Raw genomic sequence first — 23463 nt, forward strand, 5'->3', positions numbered from 1 at the left:
ACACCCGCGCTGTTCATCCTATGTCCTTGCACACCCGTCCTTTTGCAACTGCTTCCCCTTCCAGCTCTCATCCAACCAACCATTCAACCCATTTTACCTACCATTGCACTATGAATCGACCTATTATCACGGTAACCATCACAGTTAAGTTTTACGAGGAGCCTTCTAGCAATGAAGGTCATCCCACTCAAGCAATGGAGGAAAGTGCTACAGCTCAAGGTGAGCCTTCTACCAAAGAGCAAAATCAAGCAAGTCAAGCGAAGCAAGACACAAGTAAGATGTAGGAAGATGAGGATGACTTCAACGCTTACAGAGGTATCATTGTTGAAAACAAACGACAGCAACAAATGACAACTAGCACAATACGCATCTTCAGGATCCAGGTTCCAAGCAATCAAGTATATGGGTGTACTTTTGAATTTTCAAGCAGAATAGTTAATTTTGAAACTGAATTTCAGAGAACATTGTTCTATGCTTATATGTTGGTTTCCCCTGCGAAGGCAGCAAACTTATTTTGGATTGGACTGGTTTCCCATATCTGGGTAGTCGTCATTTTGTTTTTGTTGCAATATGCCATGATCTTTGGCTAGGAACTGTAGAGGCAAGAGTCTCCTTGTATTATTTTGTTACACTAATAGATTTTAGACTTAGAAAAAATAAAAATAAAAAAATTATTTATTTATAGAAATAATATTATATCACTTATTAAGTGAATTAGGTTTCAAGTTTTTTTCAAAAAAAACTATTATCAAATAAAATAAATAAATTATTTATTATTAGTAGTTCTCTATTTCCACATATTAATAAATTATTATTATTATTATTTATTAAATAAATTAGGTTTCTAAAAAATTAAAATTAAAATTTATTACCATAAATAAATTATTTATTATTAATTAAAATTTAATTATTTACAATAATTAGTTATTTCAATAAAAATACTTATTATTAATTAGTATCTATTTCAACAATAATTTTAGAATATATTAATTGTTTTATTATTTTGTTTTATATTATTTTAAATTGGATTTTATATACGTTTTTTTTAGGTTTAGTTTTTAAAATAAAATATATATTTATTTTTAAGGATTAAGAATTAGTCGGCTTTTTAATTTATTTTGTTCATTAGGTATTTATTTATTTGTTTTGGTAGGCTAGCTCTTCTCTCAATCTATCACTCACTTTCTGTCCTCAAGATGGATCCCCTTTGGGATTCAGAACATCAACAAGATGTACATAATAATGTGAATGATATGAGTCATAATTTTCCAAAAGAAGGCCAGATAAGCTTTAAGTCCATAAAAATAGATTATTCCAACCAAATTGTCACTACTAAATTTTTTATTAAATTTATTAAAATCAAAACATGCTACATTGTTAAAAATCCGATTTACTGTACCAAGTGCATAGTTTAATGGTAGACTTGGTATATCATATTTGAAGAAAGCACAACAGAGCTTTATCGAATGCTACATGGCATGCTTGAATTATTCCCTTTATTCGAAGTCCAAAAATAAACGAATGAAAGGAACAACCATCACTTCCCTAGAGAGCAAAAATAAACCAGCAACCTGGCATCATTTCCGAGTATCGAATTGTTGAAGAACATTCATGGATCAGCAAGCCAGAAGAGGGTCTCCAAAAACATAATCCAAAGTATTCGTTTGTGGATGGATCCAAGGAGGTGGAAGGCAGAGTAGTATATCGGAGAATCAGAAGCATTAGAGGTTTATGCATCTAATCGTTTAGAAGTCTCAATATTATGCTATGGACCTGATATCGTTTATAAATAATAAATATTTTTAAAATTGGATCTGGGCTATCATGTATTTATAAACAAGAACCACTGTAAAATTGGATTTTTACTAAAATTTTCTTTGCATAGTTTTTTTGCATAGTAAACGAGTGTAAAACATAGTAACTGACTATTTTACACGCCCACCACTTTTTCCTCCACAATTTTCTTTAGGCTTGTGGACCTTCTTGGCAACAAGAAAAACTCAGGACCTTTTCAACCTCTTTCCTCTAATGAAGAAGACATAGAATTTTTTTGTAAGAGATGGGAACACTGTTGTCAGGTGTAAGTAACTCCCAATTCAGTTCCTTGGTTAACTCATTGACCATAGCATTGATGTGATTGACAGCATCTTCCTCTGTTATTCCAGGATTGTCTTTCATATAACACGATACGGACGAAGCTTCCTCTCCACGCGCCCTGTCCGCCTGCATTCACAATGCCAATGTCACTATCATATGTATTCCAAATTTAAATTGGAATAAAAAATGAATAAATCCACAACATATTCCATTTGATTTGATTTTCTATAAAAGGTTATGAGGAATACCTTGTAGCATTGAGTGTCACCTTTGAGTCGAAGGATGGCACATATCAAGTCATTGAACTTGGAGGGAATGTCTATTTCCTGTAGGATGTGACGTGGAAGAGTAAACCCCAACTTGAGCATGGGTTGTAGTGTCATTATGGAAGAATCGAAACTAATTTTCCCATTCTCTAGTTACTCCTCGAACGTCAGAAGATAACCATTGGAAATCCACCTCACTTCTTCCATATACAAATCAATATAATCCTCCCACTGGATAGGCACATGAACAAGCAGAACAAAATTAACCAATCATACTTGTGAAATATTTCCCCAAGTTAAGGTTCTCACAAAGAAATATTTATTTTTATGACGTGTATGCATTATCATAATTGGTCATACAGATTGTTGAACATAGGTCACTATGTCTTGCCCTTGAATCTTTTGTGCCTCTCGTGCCATTTCGTTTATGTTGTCATAAACCGCCATGTACACTCCTCTCATATAATCTGGAAGGCACTCAATTGATGATGGGTCCAATCTCATCATTATACACACAATTTATGCAAAGGTAAATATTCGTTGCTCACTCAATTAGTAGAATGCATATTATTAACTTGAAAGTAAAGTTATTTATTTAAAATCGATAAGGATTACCATACTTTTTCTTAATTTGAAGGTAAAATTATTAGAAATCCATGAGAATTATATATGTATTATAGGTCTCTCTAGGTACACGCAACTATCACCTCTTAAATGCTGCAGTTAAGAGTTCGAGCTCCTCCATTATTCCGAAGGTGTCATAGATATCATCGTGAACCATGACCATATGACATATTTTGGCAAATATCACTCAGAATGTGGAATGTTTAGGATCATTTGCAATGCAAGCTGCTAAAGTGTAGTATTCCTTGTGATGATGTCATGTGAATGTTACTTGAGGGAACTTATAATATTTCCACCATCTACACATATAAACTTCATATTTTTACATTCCTGAATTTTCCAAGACTCAAATTCAATTCATTTTGAGATGATTGACAACTCATCACCTTAGCTCGTGATTGGAATCTGGATTAGGGGCAAAAATTTGCTCAAAAACCAAAGTGCTCAAAATCGGTTAAAACCTAAAATACTGTGTTCTTCTCGGTGATATGATACCAATGCAACTTGTTTCACTCAAAACATAGCTCGTATGCGAAAGATAGATCCTTCTATCCGCTTTGCTAAACTGACAAAATTTTGGGTATAGGGTTGACTAGGATGCTAACTAGGCATCTGTACATCCAAGTCAACAAAAAGAATATTCCAAGGAAAATTTCTTGGAATATTCTTAAAATATTTCCACAGGTAGATCAATCAGGATTTGACAAATGTCGGCATATTATTGGTCTAGATAATTTTGCATGGACCAATGATAAGTTGACACGTGGCAAGTCCAGAGGCCTCCACGTGTCCTCTCAAAGGTCATGTAAAATTATAGTGGGGAGGCCGGATTCCAACCCGCAACCTTGCCCACACAAAGCCAAAGCCTTACCTCTATTCCACATGCATGTTACTTAACAAACATGGGGTACAATTTTTATTTCAAGAGATGCACGTGGCGGATTGGGAGGTAACTACTAACCTTAACCTTCGCATGTGACCAACTTCGTAACCAGCGGCCAATGCTACTACTAACTGTGGGGATTAGTGGTAATTAACACATTACTAACACTTAATTAATTTTGTATTAACTTGGCGACAGTTTAGCAGGTCCAACAAATCAAGCATTGTGCCATTTTTGGCGGGGTTCACTGGAGTTTCTCCAGATTTTGAGTTTTATTAGGGAAAACTAAAGAGGCCATAAATTTTTCATTTTTCGACCAATTTTGGCTCAGAAAGAGTCATACCTTGATGATTTGGATGCTCTGAACACAATGGAATATGTTTTATAGGCATAAAGGCACTTCTATATGTTATTTTTCTACGTTGAAGTTTAAGGAAGCCTAGGGCCACTAGGAGAGGAGGTGAAGCCTAGATCAAACGAAGTCCAATTGCAGAGCTTGGATAGTCATTTTTGGGGTTTTATGGTCTTGTGAATACAATGGAATAGGTTTTAGAAGCGTTGGAGTACTTCAGGTTGATGTAATAAGGGAATTTACCATTAATCCAAAGAGGGCCTAGCTATTGAAGTAGGTCCAAGGAGATGTATCCTAGGAGGGATGAACTCCGTTATCATCTTTGTGTTATGAGTTGTTGTGTTTTACTTCTATGCATTTTTGTTGATGTATATGTGTTTTAAATAACTAATTAATCTCATAAATTTCTCATAGAAGACATTCAATACTTGACACATAATTCCTCACATTTTGGTTGATTTGAGACGATCATAAACACATTTTTAATACTAGTGAGGAACCTTGGATAACATTAACAAGTTTTACCAACATTTCAAATATAGTTGGTATTAAAGCATGGTTAGCTCATTCTAACCCTCAGATGGTTTGCCAATGATAGCTAGAAAATTAGCTATTGGTTTGGTATTTGTGCAAGGAGAATTTAACTATGTGCAAGTTTATGTGTGTAAGCTGGATGGCCTAAGATGCTTCTTTGTTGAGAAACATTTTGAAGCTTTGTGAAGATTTTTGATGCATTACAAGCATGATGGCAGCTTCAACAAGTGATGTTTATAATCCATCTTCTTTAGAAAGACTCTTTGATTTAGAGATGTTGCAAGAGCTTATCATCATGAGAGATATGGTGCAAGAGATGAATGAAAATAGGACAGACAACACTATAATTAAATATGAGTTGATGGCCATGGAGGAGGAGAAGCAAGAGCTTCATGAAAATGTGCATGAGATGTAGATTCAACTCCATGATTCCAAGGAAACCCTAGCCAAGTATGTGCATGAAAATGAGGTATGCAATTCAAGTTTATCTTCAATTTCCTCTCAAAATGAATGTTTTTGTGATTTTCAAAGACACACTAGATGAATAGGGTCCAAATTATTGATGAAGATGGGTTATGAAGTTAAAGGGTTAGGCAAACATGCACGAGGCATAGTTGAGCCAATTGTTCTTGAGGAAAGGCCTAGGTATTTGGGTCTTGGTTATGGACAACATGATGGAGAATGCTCCAAAGCCAGGAAGGCACATGAAGGTTTTCCAAGAAGGAATTTCATTACATGTTCATTACCTCAAGCTTGTGAAGTTTGTGTTCATGAGGAATGCAAAAGTTTTATACCAAGTTTGTAAGAATATGCGCATAAGCATGCGACTAGTGGAAATGGAAAACAAGAGGATGTTGAAAGATCTAAGGTCATTGAAACCATTGATGGTATTTTGAAGAGAGCCACTACCTCATCAAATTCACCTCTTCAATAGGGCGACAAAGGTGAATGTGCAAGGTATAAATCTGCTTTTAATCAAGTTTCTTTTGATTATGATAAACATGGTAAATATTCACATAAGATTTGGAGAAAATTTACATGTTCTTTTTGTGGTTTGAATAACCATACTGTTTTGAAGTGTTGGAAGAGTATAGCCATACACAGGAAAATTTCAAAACAAAAGAGACAGAAAGCCAAAGGTCCATCAGATAATGGAAACCATGTTGAAAAGAAGATGTAATTATTTTGCACTCATTGCCATAAGAAGGGTCATCTTGTAGACAAGTGTTGGACTTTGCATCGAACAAATCATCCACAAAATTTGAAAAAGGTGGAGAGAGATTTTGGCAAGAATGGAAAAGAGGATTCCATAATTAATGTGGGCCAGGATGATACACATGATGAAGTGTAGCTGAAAGAAGCACCATTGAAATGGTTTGGAAAGATATGGTTAGATTTCTTAACCAATTAAGGCATTGCATTTATTTTGATAATTGATGCAAACCTTGCATTATTGATGCATTTCCTTGTTATTTGGATGCATTTATTTTCTCCTGAAATTATGTTGCATATTGCATGAAGCAAGTTGTTGGAAAACTAGAGTTATGTTCAGACTCACTTAGATGTAGCAAAGATGACAATTTGCAACTACAAATTTGCATGCCTGTTGCATTCTCTAACTTGCATGTTTATGCCAGAAAGGTGTTCGAAAGTGGAGTATGTGACTCACTTTATTGCATCAAATTTAGTCATTTCAGCTCTTTAAGTACTCATACATACCAATGGGATTCTTGTAATTGTGATTGTACTTGTGAGAGAGTTGAGAATTTTTATACATGCATGAGAGTTTGTGTGTGTGAACAGTGTAATTTTTAATAGTTTCATTGTGTTTGAACATGCATGAGTGATTGACTTGTGTTGGTTGATTTCGCTGTTAACATGTATGTTGTCAACTTGATAATGTTGATCATTTGCACATGCATGAGTGTTGGCTTGTGTGGTCGATTGATTGTTACATGTATGGTATATCAACTTGGAAGAGTTCATTTTGTCTCCAAAGATGAAAGGGAGATGTGATGAATTGTTTCATGAGAATGTGGAATTCTTGTTGTAAATCGTCAAGTTGTTGTACATGCTTTTGCTTGACTTGAAAGTTACACTACAACAAAACAGGCAATTTGCGCCAGATTTAGCACCAGATTCTAGTGCATTTTTTTCTCAATTGGGATGAGCAACCTGGCGCTAAATCTGGCTCTATTGTACAATTTTTAAAGCGTCATTTTTTGCACCAAATTTTGCATCTTTTTTACGCCAAATTTTCCATCATTTTCTGCATCATATTTTTCACCAAGATTTTCATTTGGTTTTACAACAGGTTTTGCTTCTAGTTTTGTGCCTTTTTTTGCATCTATTTTTGCATCATTTTTTGCTTCCTCTTTTGTGGAATTCTTTCCTTCTATCTTTGTGTCATAATTTGCATCGATTTTTACACCATCTTTGACATCTTATTTAGCGCCTTTTTTTACATCCAATTTGTGCCAATTTTTGCATCTGGTCTTATGCCATCTTTTTCTTCTAATTTTGTACTTATTTTTACATCTATTTTTGTGCCAATTTTTCTGCTTTTTTTTACACCATCTTTTCCATCCAATTTTGCACCATATGTTGAATCTGATTTAGTGCCAAATTTTGCATGCATTTTTGCACCATTTTTTGCATCCACTTTTTCATTTTATTTATCTCCCTTTTTTGCATCCTATTTTGCACCATATTTTGCATTTAATTTTGCATCATTTGTTGCATCCAATTTAGCATCATTTTTAACACCATTTCTTGTATCCAATTTTTCATCCTTTTGAGCATCTAAATTTGCATCCTATGTTGAACCATATATTGCATCCACCTTTGCATCCCATTTTGTGTCTATTGTTACGTTCACTTTTGAGCCATTTTTTCGTCTACTTTTGCATTTGTTTTTGCACCAAGTTTTGAATGATTTGTTGCATCATTTTACATCCAATGTTGCATCTCAATTTGCATCCAAAATTGAGCCATCTTTATGCCCATTTTTGCACCATTTTTTCTTCTTTTGTGTCCAATTTTGCACCATTTTTTATGTCCAAATTTGCATCTTTTTTGGTATCTAGTTTTTCATCCTTTTTGGCTTCCAAATTTGCATCCTTTTTTCTGCCACATTTTGTGTCCACATTTGCATCTCATTTTGCACCTAGATTTTAGTTGGAATTTTCATCTAGTTATGCATCATCTTTGACATCTTTGGTTTCACCATTTTTTAGTCCCATTTTGCATCTTGTTTTGTGTCTTTTCTTACATCCTTTTTGCATCCTAATTTTACACCATTCTTTGCATCCTCATTTTGGTGTCCACTTTTGCATCCTTGTTTGCACCCAATTCGGTATCCTTTCATATGCCCTATTTTGTTCCCTTCTTTGTGTCTAGTGTTGCACCCTTTTTTAATTTTACTTTAAAAACCTTTTTGTGTCATTGTTTGCATATTGTTTTGATGGCTAGTTTAACATCCAATTCTACTCCCAATTTTTCATCCATGGTTAAATCAACTTTTGGCTTCTTGTTTAGAGTTTTACTTTTATTTCCATTTATGACCACCTCTATGGGTTCATTTTACTAAGTTCATTTACATAGTGAAATATATTAAATTTTCTAAATATCATTTTGCTGTAGGATTTAATGCATGGTTAGATGAAAACAAAACCCTCTCAGTTTATCTCAGAAACCTAGGACAAACCAATTAAGAGAAAGGTTGTTCTAAGGCTTAGGATTCTTAGTAGATCAAGATGTAGAGTATAGATTAAGAAAAAGAGAATGAATTCTTGTGAGTCCTCGCATGCAGGTCTTCTTGGAGTTTTTCGTATAGCCAAGAAGCGCTCCTAGCTAGCTCCAAAGCTTGGTCCTACACATAAGAGAGAGAATAAAGCAACCTTCACAACATAATATCTTAATAATCAAAACTATAAAAAACATATAAATATTATTGAATAAATAAATATAAACCAAAAACCCATGCATACATTAGTTAAATAGAAGAAGTAAAGAATGAATAGAAACATATGGAAGGAAGAACAACTGATCTATATGAATAAAGGAGTTGGAGGAAAGTTACAACAATCAGATATAGTTGCAACATCACTTCCCCCAACTCATAGCTCCAAAACTCTCCCTCTCAAGACAGATCTCAAGAGCGTGACAATACAAAATTCCCATCATTTTTTCAATGGCCAAGCCTCTAATATATAGGAAAGTGGAGGCTATGAGGATTTCCAAAATTCCTCATTAGTTCAATTTGGGAAAAATATTTTGGGTGAATAATGTTTCCTCATATAAAAAGGAATTTTCCACTTTTTAGATGCTTTTGTGCTTAGGAAAAAGCTTCCCCATGCTTTATGGCTCTTTCCCACTTTTGTATGCTTTTATTTTTTAGGAAAAAGCTAAAGATGAGGATAAAGAGATTACATTCCACCATATGTTTCCGAAAGTGACCAAGAATGTCAAATTCAAATTCTAGTTTGCTTATGTTTTAGTTTTTTTTTAAATATATATTTAGTTTTAGTATTTTTTTTTTCTAGAAAAATATATTTAGTTTTTGGTATATTTTTCTATAAGAAAAATTATATTTTGTTTTTATAAAAATGGATTTTAAACATTCCATTCATGCTAAATTTTTGATTTTATGATAGGAATTTAAATTATATATAGTAAAGTAACTTAATGTGATGTGTCGTGTTGCTGAGATGGGTGTTATACATCTATTTCTTGCTAAGTTATAGAATGTGCTTGGGTTTTCTTAATGCAATAAAACTAATTATGTTCTTCATGATATCTTGAAATGTTCATCTTGAACCAGGCTAATAAAACAATAAAGTTAAAATAGGTTTTCCTTTGTCCTTTATAGATCTTTGTCCCCATTAATCTTGGTCTTAATAGATCAATTGTCTTGTGGTGGCCTTGAGTGGTCACTTCCATTAGTTGCATGCTTTGTAGTTTTCAGTTAGTGACATTTTTTAGGCTTGATAATATGTTATTTAATTTATTAAAATGTGTTATTGTCCATATTATTGTTAAATATTAATATTAAATATGCTGATTTTTAAGCATGTTTTAGCAAAACTTTCCCAAAATGTTTATAGATTGTATTTTATAATGCAATGATTCTTTGCTTGATGAAATTGTTTTGGATATTTTTTTTAATGATTCATTGATTGATGAAATTGTTATGGATATTTTTTTTAGTATATTAAATTGTATGTGATAAAGTCAAAAATCACCTCTTTTTTAGATTTTCATTGATCAATTTCCCTTAAGGCCATCAAGTTCACCATTTGGTCCCAGGTTAAGGAAATATAGGAGTCATGAAGTGGAATTGTCCAAGCACTTAAATCTTGAGACATGTTTCTTTTTAGTCACTTTATACTTTCTTTCTATGTAAATTTTTGATGAAAATAGTCTTGGAACATGAGGGGCATCAATAGTAAGCGAAAACAAACTCCTAAAAGAAAAATGGTATGCAAAGCACCCATAAATAATGTTGATATAAGAAGCAAAAATATTAAGTGAGGTTCAACCTCATATAATTAGAAAATGGGGGAGGAATTTCCAAGTAGTAGTGATTGATGCTTAGAGATACTTGGGTGGAATTGTTATTATTTGAAATGATTAAGACATCAAGGTTACCAATATGTTTACCTCTTTTCGCATTATGACAATACAATTTTAGTTAATTGACATTGAGGACTACTACCATGTATCCAATGTCTATGACTCCAATATCGCAAATGGAAAACCTCTATTTCTCAATTCTATTTCTAGCACAAGTAATTTATACTCCCCATCTCCATGGATTGTTGGGAGTGACTTCAATATTATAAGTGTCTCGAGGAAAAGAAAGAATGAATCGAAATGTTTAACAAGATATTTTGTAAGCTATACCATTAAAGCCACAAAGTAGTCTCCATTAAAGTTGTCAAGAAATGAGTCTCCAACCCACACATGTGGATCAATGAGATGTAATACATGTGTGTGTGGTTACGAACTCAATACACCTCTATAATAACTCCACAAACTTATGTATTTCACTCTGTCACATAAATTGACAGTAGTGTGACATAAGTAAACCAAGAGTAGACATGAAAGCCTTAGGAAACAAACATTCCTTAGATCCTCAATTAGGTGCTTAAATGATGAAGTGAAAATGCAAGGAGAAAAGAAGAATTCATGATTCAACCATCACATACATGTGATCAAGTGTGACTAGGAGTGTATATATTCATATATTTTCCAAAGAGGGAGTGAATACATGAGTTACCATTTATTGGCCCTTATTTTTCTTTCTTTTTCATTTTCTTATATATAGGACTTAGGGAATAAGGTTTTCATAAGTTTGGCACAACTCATAGATATAAGATTTACATGAATTTTCACTTCAACCTTAGAGTTTAGACTTAGATAAATCAATATAGTGTATGTTTAATGATTTTGGCTTTCACTTTTTTATTGTATTACATCACAAATACAAAAGGGGAAATATTTTGCCACAAATCTATGAATGCTTAATCATAAAGTCGTCATGTGATGAAAACAAATTAATGATGTTATTCTCTACGAAAATGATGGGTATTCTTGAGAAAATCTTATGCTTGTGGATGTTTCCTCCCTGGTTGAGAGGGAGTGAGGGTAGACACCATGTTATCCATGTGTCATGTACTATGGCTAGGATTAACAATCGTAAGCCTAGTAAAGGCACTAGTAGGGATAATGGTGGATTGGATAAACATCTGGGACCAATATTCTTTGAGAATTTGGACATTGACTAGGACTAATCGCCATAAGTCAAGTACATTAATCCAAGATAAGAATAGTCATGAGGATTGACATTTTTTGGTGTCAAATATTATGATAGTGGATTAGGAAATGATCATGTGAGGACATACCTGGTAAACATCTTGGTGGGGTAAGTGCCTTGAAAGGCAGTGGTGTCCAAATTTATGCCTCCTAACATTGTGCTCTGATCTAATGGAGAGATAAACTTGTTAGTCAAGGCCTTACTATTTTGAAAATTTTGGCTATGATGATGTAAATCATCATTGATGCTTATCAATCTAGATCCCTTCTTATATGAATATTTCAACTTGAGAGTACTTTTTTGTCTCATTATGAGTACCTCGCTAGTTTAGAGGGAGGGTCATCATCTTCATTATTGCCATCATCACCACCATCAATGTGATCATTATTGTCATCATTTCATTATCATCATAATCACCATTCATGTCTTCTTCATGATCATCATCATCATCATGATTTTGTATATTGTTGTCAATTGTTCATAATTATAGGTATCATAAGAAATATCACCAACCTTAGGACACATGATATATGAAAGAAAAATAACCACTTTATTTTTTAGAAATGATTGATGATCATCAACATCACTACCATTATCATCGTCATTATAATTGTCATCATCCCCATCATCATAACTAATATAAGTTTTATCATAATTTTTGTCATCTTCATCATGAACATCATAATCATCATTCATGCCATTATTGTTCTTGATTATGACCAAGATGAAAATAATGATAATGATGATCAGATGATGATGACTTGGAAGATGACGCCAAAGATAATTATTATGATTTTTACCATGATAACATTTAAAAATTGGGAGGAATGGCCAAGGTCATTAGCATCATCATCATTGTCATTGTAACTCCCATCGTCTTTATCATCATTGTCATTATCATAACAATCGCAATTCATGTCATCGTCATCATCTTCATTATCATCATCGTTATAATTATTGACATTGTCATCAGTTGTTCATAATTTTCAATGTCATAAGAAATGTAATCAATGCAAAAGATATGATGTGTGTTGGAAAATGGATGCAAAAGTAAACAAAAAAATGGGGGTAAAAATAGACGTAAATTTGGATGAAGAGTGGACACAACATAAGTAGATGCAGAACAGGACAAAAAAATTGAACAAAAGTGGACGAGAAAGTAGATGCAATAGTTCATACAAACTTAAACACAAAATAGGACTCAAACATGGATGAAAAAGTGGAAGAAAACATGGGCACAATAGTAGGCATAAAACTTAGCATGAATTGTGGTGAAACAAATGTGGATACTCCAATGAATGTAAAAAAAAAGGGACACAAACTTGAATACAAAAAGGAGGAAAACTTGGATGAAAAAAGGGATGTAAACATGGGCCAAACATGGGTGCAATAGTGAACATAAAATTAGTTGCAAAACTAGACAAATCAAAAGTGGATGTAAAAGTAAATTCGAAATGGGATGCAAAAAACATAAACAATATTTGATGCAAACTTGGACACAAAAGAGGATGCAAATATGGATGCAATAGTGGAAGAAAATGTGGGTTGCAATAATAGGAATAAGATATGGCACAAATAATAGCACAAAAAAGGTGGATGTAATAATAGACACAAAAAAATATGCAAACTTAGATGCAAGACAAGATGCTATAAGGGATGTAAAAGTGGATGCAAACACGGGTGCAACATGAGAAACAAAATTGGATGCAAAATATGGATGAAATGGAAGTACATGCAAAAGAAGATACAAAATGAGATGCAAAACCCAACACAAAAGTGGATGCAAAAATAGATGAAATATTTTATGCAAAAGAGGATGTGAAGATGGATGCAAAATTGGAAGCAAACATGGGTACAACAGTATGTGCAAAACATGGAACAAATTTTGTCACAACAAAAGTAGATGTAATGATAGATGCAAAAAAGAAAGCAAATGAAGATGAAAAATAGGATGCAAAAAGGGATTTAAAAGTGGGTGTAAACATGGGTGCAACAATGGATGTAAAATAGCTTTTGCAACTTATTTGAAAGAGCAATTTTGTCCCAACAATTAGACTTGTAGCATAAAGAACATGGTTAATACATATGATTCGACCAAAAACTAGTTACTACCAAAAGTCAACCAAAAAAAATATTACTGCATAAAAATAGAATTAAAAACTAAAAAAATAAAAACAAAAATTTCCCAAATTAAAAATAAATAAATGATAAACTTTTTTTTACCAAAATTTAGTGATTTTTTTAGTGCTAATACTAACATCACCATTACAACAAGATATTTTTTTAGTGCTAATACTGCCATTACAACAAGATATAAGAGGGATATAATGCAAAAAGTTTAATAATAATATGTATGTAGAAGATGGTCTTCAGACTGGTGAATTCATGATAATCAATGGGACTACAGTCAAAATAATTGGATGTTATTTACTTTTTTACATAGATTGTCAAAATAATTTCATAAATCGATTTTTTTAACCAAAATTTAACAAAAACTTTGCTAGTGCTAACATTAGAACCACCATTACAACAAGATATCTTTCTACTGTTGACAACACCATTATAGTAAGATACCTCCAGAGAGACAGAAAATTTAAAAAGTATGATAGTAATATGTATCCAGAAGATGGTAGTGAAACTAGTAATTGTTCATTCTCATTATCATAATCATTGTCATCATCATCACCATCATCCTTGTCATCATTATTGCCATCATTACATTATCATCATAATCACCATTCATGCCATCATCATCAGCTCCATCATCATCATCATTATGGACATTGTTTGCAATTGTTTATAATTATAGACGTTGTAAGAAATATCATCAACCCAAAAAATGTGATCAGTGCTAGAAAAGGGTTGTTTAGGACACATTGATATATGTAAGAGAAATAACAACTCTATTTTTGAGAGATGATCGATCATCATCATCATCACCACCATTATCATCGTCATTGTCATTTTTATCATCCCCATCATCATCATTAATGTAATTTCTATCAACATTGTTGTAATCATCATCATCATTCATGCCATTATTGTTTTTGATGATGACCTAGATGAAAATGATGATGATGACACCAAAGATAATGCTTATGATTATGACAATGACAACATCTAAAATTGGGAAGATTCGCCAAGGTCATTAGCGTCGTCATCATCATAATCATTGCCATCATCGTCATTAATGTCATTGTAACCACTATCGTCTTTATCATCATAATCACAATTCATGTCATCGCCATCATCTTCATTTTCATCATTGTCAATATTATTGACATTGTCATCAATTGTTCATAATTTTCAATGCCATAAGGAATATCATCAATGCAGAAAATATGATGAGTGTTGGAAAAGGGATGCAAAAGCGAACATAGAAATGGGGGCAACAATAGAAGTAAAATTGGATGAAAAGTGGATACAACATAAGTAGATGCACAACAACATGAAAAACCTAACACAAAAGTGGATGCAAAAGTAGATGCAGTTGTCAATGCAAACTTGGATGCAAACATGAAGGCAAAAGTGGAAGCAAACATGGGTCCAATGGTAGGTGTAAAACTTGGCACAAATTGTGGTGAAACAAATGTGGATGCAACAACGGACACAAAAGTAGATGCAAAAATGGATGAAACAAAAGTGGATACAATAGGGGATGCAAAAACATACACAATATCTGATGCAAACTTGAACACAAAAGAGGATGCAAATGTGGATGTAAACGTGGAAGCAAATGTGGTTGCAATGGTAGGCACAAGATATGGTGAAACAAAAGTGGATGTAACAATAGACAAAAAATATGCAAAATAAGATGCAAAAATGGATGTAAAAGTGGAAGCAAACATTGATGCAACAGGCAAAACAAAATTGGATGAAAAAAATGGATACAATGGAAGTAGATGCAAAAGTAGATACAAAACGAGATGCAAAACCCAATGCATAAACCTGACACAAAAGTGGATGCAAAAATAGATGCAATATTTGATGCAAAAGAGGATGTGAACATGGATGCAAAATTGGAAGCAAACGTGGATACAATAGTGAGTGCAAAACATGGTGCAAATTATGGCATAACAAAAGTGGATGTAATGATAGATGAAAAAAAAAGAATCAAAGTATGATGCAAATGAAGATGTAAAAAGGGATGCAAAAAGTGAAATTTAAAATGGGTGTAACAGTGGATGCAAAATTGTATGCAAAAGTGGATGCAATAGAAGTCGATGCAAAAGTAGATGCAAAACGAGACACAAAACCCGATGCAAATCCTGGTCCAAAATTGGATACAAAAAGTGATGCAAAAATAGATGTAGTAGTTGATGAAAACTTAGATGAAAATGAGGATGCAAACATGGATGCAAAATTATAATCAAAAGTGGGTGCAAAAGGAGGTGCCAAACTAAGCGCCAATTGTGGCACAAAAATATTAGATGCAATAGTGGGTACAATAATAGATGCAAAAGAGGATGTAAATATGGATGCCAAACAAGATGGAAAAGTGGATGCAACAAAAGTAGATGCAAAATTATATGCAAAACTAGACACAAAACTTGATGTAAAACGTGGCGCAAAAGTGATGCACAAATGGATGCAAAAAATGATTTAAAAAAGGATGCAAAAAAGGATGCAGAAGTCGATGCAAAAGTTGATGCAAGTGTAGGTGCAAAAAGTGGATGCAAATGAGGATGCAAAAGTATGTCAAACAAAAATAGATGCCAAAATTGATGCAAAACCTGGAACAAAACTTGGTGCAAAGGATGACACAAAAATTGGCATAAAATTTGGTGCAAAACGTGGTGCAAAACCTATTGCAATACCTGGTGCTAAACTTGGTGTAAGATTTGGTGCAAAACTTGATGCAAATTTTGTGTCAAGTTTTGCACCATATTTGATAAATGGATGCAAATAGCACCAAAAATGGGCTCTAGGTGCAAAAAAAGAAGTAAAAAGGGACGCTAATCGCTGGTTTTGTTGTAGTGTTAGTTGTTTGAAGAAGCATGTTTTTTCGACTTGTGTCTAGTCATTGGTTTATAACCAATATGTAAGAGTACATGGCGATGTTCACATGATGTGACATTTGTTTATTTAAAGAAGCAAAAGGAAGAGGTCATCATGTTATATTCTTTCATGAGTGTTTTTTAAGGTTAATGGTGTTTCTTGTGACAAATGTTGCAACATTTTGGAAGGTCCACACTTGAGAAAGAGGCTCATGATTAGCCTTCATTCTCAAATCATGACATGAGCAACATGTTAACACTGGAGGATGATGGACTCAAGAAGCGAAAGTGGACAAAAATGCAAAAAACAATTTGCAGTCATTGTAGACCATTTGATGTGTTGATGCCAAGAAGCGAAAGAGATGGCAAATGAATTCTTCCAGATGTGGAATTTGGTACCATGGAGGTAAAATAATGGTCATTTCTTTTCTAGTTATTACTGATATTGAACTCATTGTTGTAGTTCACTCAGATGGGCTTAACTTGGAAAAGTGGTCTCCAAGGGGAAGCTTGCATCGATTGCATGTGTTGCAAAGGAGGAACATGATTCTTAGTGTGAAGGCCATCAGTCAGCTTTCCAAGCACCAAGGGATTGCTTTGGTACAACAAGGTGCTTAATCAGCCAGCAACCACCAAGTGTTGGATTGGGTCAGCAGCAAAAGAAGAACATTGGGTGAAGTGCCAAGCCATTTGCAATGAAAGGCATGTCAGTGAACCCAAGTGGTTGTCATGGAAATTTTTCCAAGTAGAATCAATTGATATAACTTGGGAATGAGAAGAGTATTTATCTCTCAGCAGATAACCAGCTTTTGTGGGTCCAAAATCCTGTCAATGGGAAGGAGTGATCAGAATTTGGATTAGGGGCAAAAATTTGCTCAAAAATAAAAGTTATCAAAATCTCTCAAAACCTAAATGACTACATTTGTCTCAGTGAGACGATCCCAACGAAACTCGTTTCACTCAAAACGAAGCTCGTATGAGAAAGATAGAGCCTTATGTCCGCATGCTGACTAGGCATCTATACAGCCCAGTCAACAAAAAGAATAATCCACTAAATATTCTCAAAATATTCCCATAGGTGGCTTAATCAAGATTTGACAAATGTCGGCATATTATTGGTCTAGAGCATTTTGGGTGGACTAATGAAAGGCCAACACATGGCAAACTTGGAGGCCACCACGTGCTCTCTCGAAGGTCATGTAAAATTATAGTGGGGAGGCCGGCGTCGAATCTGCGACCTTGGCCACACAAACCCAAAGTCTTGTCGCTATACCACACGCATGTTACTTAACAAACATGGGGCGCAGTTTGTATTTCGAGAGATGCACATGGTGGATTGGGAGGTAACCACTAACCTTAACCTTTGCATGTGACCAACTTCCTAACTGGTGTCCGACACTAACAATAACCATGAGGATTAGCACTAATTAACACATGATTAACCCTTATTTCATTTCATATTAACTTGGTGGCAATTTGGCAAGTTCAAAAAAAGCGGCATTGCACCATTTTTGGCGGGGTTAATTGAAGTTTCCCTAGATTTGGTGGAGTTTTCTTAGGGAAAACTGAAGAAACCATAACTTTTGTAGTTTTCAACCAATTTTGGCTTAGAAAGAGTCATTCTTAGATGATTTGGATGCTATGAACACAATGGAATAGGTTGCAAAGGTAGAAATGCACTTTTTTAGATGGTTTTTCTACGGTGAAGCTTAAGGAAGCCAAGGGCCACCACGAGAGAAGGTCAAGCCTAGATCAAGTGACGTCCAATTTCAGAGCTTGGGTAGTCATTTTTGGGGTTTTTGGGTCTTCGTAATCCAATGTAATAGGTTGAAAAACCATTGGAGCATTTCAGGTGCATGTAATCAGAGAATTTTCAATTAATCCAAAGTGTGCCTATCCATTGAAGTAGGTCCAAGGAGATGTAGCCTAGGTGGGGTGAACTCCTTTATCAACTTTGTGTTATGAGTTACTGTGTCTTACTTCTCTACATTTTACTTGTTGTATATGTGTTTTAAACAACTAATTAATCTCATAAATTCCTCATAAAAGACACTCAATAATGGACACATAATTCCTCACATTTTTGTTAATTTGAGAGGATCCTAAACACATTTTTAATACTAATAAGGGAGCTTGCATAACATTACAAAATTTTCCCAACATTTCAAATCACATCGAGAGAGATTGTAATTCTCTCCCTTGTATAGAGTGAAATATGTTGAATTCCACTCTTGCAAGTTCTAGTAGTTCCTCTCTCATCAAATATGACGTATTAAACCAAAAATTACAGAAGATTAATCAATTCAAAATTTTACATAGATACTAACTTATGAAAAGAAATATTTCCACGAAGACAAACAAATGTCATATGGCCTAGCCGAGCTTTTTTTATTCATGTATGTAATAAAATATTAACATATATTCATATCCATCCATCCTCAGTTTGGACCTTATAATAAGATTTTTAATTTCTCTCAACATATTTAAGTAGTAATTGTGCTTGAACTACGCATAAATCAAAAAAGAAAACATTGTAGTCTTCAAGATATGGAAATAAAATTGACAAGCCTACTCAAATATAGTGTCCTCTCCAAATACGTCGATGTACATTCTTGTTTCCATTCTTGGCAGATTTGTGTGCCAACCATATTCCAGAAGATACTCTACCTGTGATACACATTTGAACTTATAAAATATAGATCACGACAAATAATGAAATAAAATGCTAATTAGAAGATCCGGTATTTGAATTACTGCCTCACCTCTTGTGAAAGATGAGAGACCAGAATCTTTTGTAGGGCGACCTTTAAATAATTTGTAGAGAAGATTTCACCCCCCTCCATAAATTTTTCACTGGGAAAGGCAAGCAGACATGCTCGAAATAAATTTAGTATGCCTCTTATCTCTCCCTTTGCTTGAATGGCAAGAGGAAGTAAACTGCCCCTTCTCGTTTCTGAAGTTTTCTAAAACATATGGTATCAATGTATCAAGCACCATCAACCAATGTATTATGGGATGTTGTCGCTCAGTTTGTTGCTAAAGAGGTATAAGAGGGACAAATTGGTTAACATACCAATAGAATCTGGTATGCTTTCCATGAGCCTATTGTTAGACATATCCAATGTTTGGAGAAAATGCAATTCTCGTAGAGACAGAGGAATGGAGCCACTGAGAAGGTTTCCATGGAGATCGATAATAGTGAGGTTGCGGAGACCAGTTATGGAGGTGGGAATCTGACCCATGAACTGGTTGGTGAAGACATCCAAGATGTGAAGTTTCCTGAGACCTCTAAAAATGTCAAGAATTATTTCGTTGAGCTCCTTCTGTGACAGGTACAATTCTTCCAGATTGTGGAGGTTTCCGAGAGATAGAGGAATAGAACCATTGAGCCCATTAGTGACAAGAATCAACATCTTCAACCGGTGGAGCTTCCCGAGTGACGAGGGAATGGAACCAGTGATTTCTTTCAAGTCCTCCAGGTTCAAAATTTCCAGAAACTGTAGATCTCCCAAGGACTCTGAGATTGTGCCCTTCATCTAGGTATCCGATATGAAATCATCACCGGATATGAGCCCCAACAGCAAAAGCCCCACAACTCATCCTGCTCCATGTCGAGTATGTTTTGAAAGAATGATCGAATATCACACTGTCTCATCTAAGTAAAACACATAATGCATGAAATTTCTTACATAAACTACCCTTGCGTGCCAAATGAAGTGTCGTGCATGTTTCTACATGGTTGTGAAAAATTTTAATTGCATCTGAAAAGCTTTGAAAGGTTCTTTTCATATAATTTGGGTATATCCTCTCCTTGAAATATATCCCAAAGAATGCCTGCAAAGTCAAATCTTTCGTTTCCCATCTCCCCTTAAACCTGTGGCAGACCATCTCTTCTTATGTATTCTGCTCTCAATTTCTCCATTCCCTTTTGTTGGAAATGTGAGAAGTCTCTGGAAGCGCTGGAAAGTGCAGATGCAATACATATCATAGATTTCGAAATCCACTTGGGAGGTCAGTGGGAATTGTTTCTTCAAGAACTCGTTGTCCAACTCGTCGGTGCTCCCCCTATCCGCATCACCGCGCTCGACTCCTCGACCTCCTCATCCCTCGAGCTCCATTTTACCATAGACAATGTACGCAATTTCGCTAAGCAACTCAATGTCCCCTTAGAATTCGAGCTCCTACATGTCGACCACATCGAGTCCCCAACGCTTCGCGAGCAGGAGGTAGCGGTGGTTAATCTTTCACTGTTGCTTTCTACTTTCGCTTCCTTGAACTTGATCTCATGACTTCTGTACCTCGTCAAGAACCTCGCACCTAGGGCATGGTGGTGGTGGACGCTAAAACCACCACCACCGTCACTGCATCCTCCACTGCAACCACTTTACCTGCCTTTTTCGTTCACCATTTCCTAGAAGCGCTATAGATCAGTTATTCGACGACCAGTTTCGCTTTGAGCTGGCTTTCCGGAGCCATGTGCTTCAAGGTCAATAACTAACAGGTTTTTAGGAAAAAATATATTCATTAGGCCGACAAATCTGTTACAATGTCATGAAAAAAAACTAACCATACAAAACTTATCGACTTATTTATAGAAAATATAAAAGGTTTAGAGTCAATACTCCCATCATTAAATACACATAACATTTCCTTAAAAGTAAAGAGTATAGAAAAACACAACTTATCTTCATCCTACATTTTTTATTCTAATAAATATATAGATAAATAAAACAAAAAAACAACTTTATATGTTATCCTGCATTCATTTTTTCCTTTTGAAAATAGCTTATGTGTTATTCATCATGAATGGAATGCTACTTGTTATTTATAATCTACATAGTTGTTTTAAAAAAAATATTAACAATATAATAAATAGTATGCATATTATTGTTTATTTAAAACAATAAATAATAATAAAAAATAACAATATAATAAAGAGCGTCAATATTAGTATTCATTTCAAAATAATAAAAAAAATTAAAAAAAACAACCCTTCTTAACATTTAACGAAACATTTGAACTTTAAATTTAAGATAGCTTGCTCATAGTTCTTTTTCCTCTAAATATTCTTTCAAATATGGCCAAAAGGGTTAGATCGCCAGAAAACCGCACTATTCCACCCATGACAGGATGTTTGCCAAAATTTCAAGATCCTCTTTTGACTTACGTTTAGGTTCAGCAGCGAACGCCAATGACTTTCCAAGTTTCGACATGAAGAGCCATCCACATGGAAAGCTCCTCCGGGAATCGGGGCTCCTTCGTCTCATCCCGTGGGGCTGTTTTTCTGATGATAAATTAATGTTTAAAATACTATAATATATAAAAATTAATTAAATGTTAAAATAATTAGATTAAGAAGGTAAACGTGCACTCACCGATCATGTTATTATCTATGACCACAATTTTAAAGAAGTCCCGCGGAAGTCGCATTGGATATCAGCGAAATCCGTTGGAAAATATAAACATGCAGTCCGATTAATTTATCCAGACGAATGTCAGAAATGGATTCTGCAAGGGTATCTCTATCTAGATTTATCAGGTTTTCTTCCTCTCTGCCATCGCGCCGGTATTGGGTGTGGCTTTTGTGGTGAGTGTCCTGGTCATAGAGTTCATAGCCAAGGGATTTGCTGTATATATTCTCGTCCGAATCCACTGCGCCTTATTTATCTCTTATCTAGCTGGGAAATTGACTCGCAAATGGGTTACACGGTGAAAAGAACGATATGCTTCGAAACGCATTGAAGGTGCCAATGAATTCGGCGGAGAATATCTGAAGAATCTGACTGGCCTTCCTGCAATATTCACTTACATGGACACAGAGATGGCCTGTGAAGGTATCCTAGAGGTTTCTCAACTTGGGAATGAAATCCCATAACCTGCTTTTCAACGTGGAATCTGGTCTTATCTTTGTTAATGTGAGATAGCTGCGTACTCCTTTACAACAGTATCAGAGGATTCACAACTTCCGAATAGATTTCCTTGAAACTTTTCGACTGTTAAGATGTCCGAGATGTTTCTGGCGAAGAGGTTTCTCTACTGGGGTATCCGCTTTTGAAGGTTACATGATTCCATCTTCTCCAAATACAAGTCTCACTGCTCTCACTGTTCATGGTCACACAAGTTTCACTGCTCCAGCTCCTAGGGATTGGATTTAGTGGGTTCATAATCCACAACAAAAGGTTTTCTCCTCTATATACATAGAATTCATTTTCTCCTCTATGTACATAGAATTCATTAGATTTCATAGATTTCTAAATTTCAGTGTAAGGAAGTAAAGAATTGAAGTTGGCATGCTTATATGATGGTTGGAATTTGAATACGGATTATTGTTTTTGTTTTTTTTTTCTTTTAAAAGGGAAAATGGAATTTGGAGCAAACAACTCAAGAATAGCTAGGGTTGTAGGTTTTTGAGCTTCATGGAGGCGCGCAAAGGGGGGAGCTCCACTCTCTCTTACAGGTAGGCAGTGGCCAACAGAGACAAGAAATCTTTAGAATCTGTCAGAGGGCTTTCAGGAGAAAGGAATAAGAATCTGGAAGATGATCAGGATTTCACCAAACCAAGAGAGGACAACAACATGAAAGATAATGAGGAAGAAGACAAAAAACAGGGAGCAGAAAACAAGGCACAGAAGGGCCCATGCAAACCCAAGGTTGAGGTCATTCCCAAAGTAGTTTTAAATGATCCTGTCCTGCAGGCGCACAGGGATCACATGCGGACCTATGCTATCATTTGCAAATTCATGGGATTATGGCCCACTGAAAAGGCATTACAAGCATGGATTAAATACCATTGGAAACCGAAAGGAAGCATAGACCTACACCTTGGGTCAAAGGGTTTCTTCACTATGGTCTTCACAAATATTGAGGATAAAGACAGGGTGTTTGAAGGAGGA

General features: G+C 34.7%; 1 pseudogene; it reads right to left on the reverse strand.

Moving 5' to 3' along the window:
- Window positions 1-2025: 2025 nt before the first annotated feature.
- On the reverse strand, window positions 2026-19567 carry LOC149209376 ((+)-alpha-pinene synthase, chloroplastic-like; annotated as a pseudogene).
- Between the last annotated feature and the right edge of the window lie 3896 nt (window positions 19568-23463).

Source organism: Pinus tabuliformis, chromosome 1_2 (assembly GCF_031772625.1).
Source record: "Pinus tabuliformis cultivar Carrire ecotype Pingquan chromosome 1_2, CPIR1, whole genome shotgun sequence".
Classification (NCBI taxonomy): Eukaryota; Viridiplantae; Streptophyta; class Pinopsida; order Pinales; family Pinaceae; genus Pinus; species Pinus tabuliformis.